The sequence below is a fragment of the Euprymna scolopes genome, chromosome 27 (assembly GCF_053919585.1).
Source record: "Euprymna scolopes isolate OS-2025 chromosome 27, ASM5391958v1, whole genome shotgun sequence".
Classification (NCBI taxonomy): domain Eukaryota; kingdom Metazoa; phylum Mollusca; class Cephalopoda; order Sepiida; family Sepiolidae; genus Euprymna; species Euprymna scolopes.
In genome coordinates, this window is record NC_136508.1 from 6649766 (window position 1) to 6653093 (window position 3328).

Genomic DNA, 3328 nt, shown 5'->3' on the forward strand with positions numbered 1-3328 from the left:
TTATCAAATTATTTTCCTTGCCCTATATATATTCTGGCTTTTTAAGCATATTTCTTCTCCAGTTGCGGTTTTAGTATGCGGTTTACCGATCCCCAGTTTCCCGCACATATATGATACATATAAACAATATAGGCGATATTTATTAAATAAGAACAAATAAAGATAAGATAAAGAAGGTGTTTGTGCATTCAACGGCCCTTGCTGAAATAATAACCTTACGGTTTAGACTCCTATTATTAAACATGATTGGGGTAGAGTGTTTTTAATTATTCGGTACTTTTACTTTTACTAACCAATTTACTAAAAATATATGAAAAACTTGAATTTAACTTGAAAATAATATTGAAAACAACGCGAGTCGTTAAATTCCAAGACACAATTTAAAATGTTGAAATTAAATAAATAAAAAATAATGACGGTAAAGGGCGACCGAATTGTCTAAAAGTAAAAAGTCGCAAAAAAAAAAAATAAAACAGAATAATAATAGTGGCGAGAGGTTACAAGAACGAACGTAAAATCTGGGTTGTAAATCTGTTCTTGAAAATGGCGGGTCGATTTACTAGAACGTTTAAAATCTTAAAATATTGTTGTTTTTTTTTTATATATATTTAAACAATGCGTTTGGCTTTATTGCAGGCCAATATTTTTTGTAAATTTGGAAATTACTGTGGAACGTTGAGAAGTGAATTTTGGAACACTGGATGGGCATTACATGGTGCTTATTTCCCTTGTTAATGTTGAATTTGAATTAATATTTTTAAAATTTTGCTAATTTTTCTATTTTCTGGTAATGTTATATGTTGATCACATTATTGCAAGTGTATAAAATGTATGTTTTCGGTAATAAAACAATATTTAAACTTCTATTTATATGAAATAATGAATATATCCAGTAATAATAATAACCAAAAAACAAGAACGATTTAGTGTTTTGTATATGAATATATTTACTCATCAACATAATTTCCATGCTTCAAAGTCACTTTAAATAGCCTCTTCGCTAACATGGTCTCCATCGGTGGATTATATTTCATGTGATGTTATAGGGAACTTCAACAATCCTTTTCCAAAGTTCATTCCTCGACGAAAATTGAACACTTCCTCCATAAACTTTCATCTTTATATTTGACTAGAGCAGCTCAATTAGGGTTATATCTGGAGAATAAGACACCATTGTCATCAAATATGCAGCACTAATGCTGTAGACTTAAGATAAGAGTTAGCTGAGTAGGCTGGTACATTGTTGTGCACAAAAATCAATCTGCGGTGATGGGTCAGTTGAAGGTCATTGAGCCACGCTGACAAATGCTCATTAAAAATTACATATAAGAGAGTCTTCAGTTTGACACCTTCTGACACATGAAATTGTCCAATAAATTCATCGCAGATTACTGCAGCACAATACATAACACCTCTACCCCCCTATTGACGACGGAATCGAGTAGGGGTAGAGAATCAAAGAGGAGTTCAAACTTTGCAATAAAGCGATAGACAGGGGTTAGTGTCCAATAATTCACAACAATTAGTTAAATATAGACGAAAAATAAACAAAGTAAGAAGGTGATGATATTTCAACGTTCATATTTTAAAAATATTTTCTTTACTCACGTTGTGCGAGATTATATCTAGAAACTGATTTAAAAAAAAAAAAACGTTTTTGTGTCCAAAATTATTTATTAACGATTATTTTATTTGCATATTTCATTCCGCGATGGGATTGTTTTTTTTAGAAAAAAGTAATTATAAACACATCTAAAATAGTGTAACCTTGTCATATCAGATCATGGCAGATTGTCAGGTGCTGCAATTTTTGTAATGTACGTGAAAAGTGATGAGGTAGTAAAAACAGTTATGTCCGATCACCTTACGTTTTAGATTGATATCACAATAAAAATCTGTGCGTTGCTCTGAAGTGTAAGTGAGAACAACTATCTTCAGATTCCAGCATTTCAGGCTTTTTCGATAACCTTTGCAAATGAATCTACATTATCGCAAAAGCTTTTATTTCTGATGTTTCCCTAGCAACGATAATGTTTTTCTTAAGAATTTCAGTGGCAATAAGCCTAAAAAATCTTCCAACACAACTATGATCTTCCCCAATTAATTTCTTAGACAAGTTGATGAAATCGCCACAATATATTTTTTTAGTATGAGGGGTAGTTTACATACAAGCATGCGGTTTCATTTTCCTTAGCTCCCCCGTGTTTTTTTCCATCTGAACTTCTTTTGAGGTTTATAAATCGGTGTTTTACGTTTATAGTTCATGCAAGTTAGTCTTCATATCTGCAAGTGTACACTATAATTTAAACAATTCTCATTATTACTATCCGTTGAACATTCTTATGCTTAAAAACAAGGTTAATTACGCCCAATTTTTAGAACGGGTTTTCCGATTGTAACTAGTGCTCCTTATTATATCTGACTTTTCGCAATATTTGATAACCTGCTCAGCTCTCCAACCAAGTCCATGCATTTGTTTCGCTTCTCTATCTAATCCATATTCAAATTGTATCTACTTGAACATTCAAATTTAGGAACTACCTGGGTTTTCCTTCTGGTTTATTATTGGCTCACATGGAGCTTTCACACAAGTCAACAAACGATCTGATTGGAAACCTGTGGTATTCTCTGGAAGATGAGTGACAAGTCTCCACAAACGTCCATCCCTCTCCACCTCCTTCAATAGCATTTGCAAATGAATTTACACCATCGCAACAGCCGCTTACCATTGATTTCTCGCTGGTAGTGGCCATTGATTTATACTGGAATTTGAGTGGCACTCAGCCTCCGCAAGGTCCCAGTTCTCTTTCCGCTTGTCGAGCCGAGGTCTGGTTGCGCTTGCTCCTCGGTTTTTCAGTCCTTATTGACGCTTCTCGGCCCTTTGGTATCATTTTTTTGGGGGGGATCGGTGATGAAACAATGAGGGGAATGCATGATGGGGGGTGTAGAACTTGTAAATATGCAGTTTCGGTGTTCTTCATTCCCTGTAACGCTTATTCGTTATATTGTCTTGTAAAAATATAGAACGCTTCACACGTTTGCGTGTCATCCTTGCGCAGGGGCCATGCTAATCTTCTCTGTATCGTTCCAATTTTAGTATATGTACTGCCGAAGATTATTATTATTATTATTATTATTATTATTATTGTTATTATTAACATTATTATTATTAGTAGTAGTAATATAGTGATAATTTGGTTATTGTTATAAGATTAAGTAAAAATAATAAATTTATTGTAATAATTATAATATATATGCCCTTGTAGTCTTTGTAAAAAAGTTCACTAGAATTTCTCACTCACTGTACCCGTAACTGGACTGTGCGCAC

The 3328-nt window shown here is 33.4% G+C and overlaps 1 non-coding gene across 1 annotated transcript; it reads right to left on the reverse strand.

Annotated features, from left to right (window-relative positions):
• Nucleotides 1-3014: 3014 nt before the first annotated feature.
• On the reverse strand, nt 3015-3119 carry LOC145249271 (U6 spliceosomal RNA). The gene has a single exon (XR_013863515.1). It is a non-coding gene; the product is annotated as a U6 spliceosomal RNA (small nuclear RNA).
• Between the last annotated feature and the right edge of the window lie 209 nt (nt 3120-3328).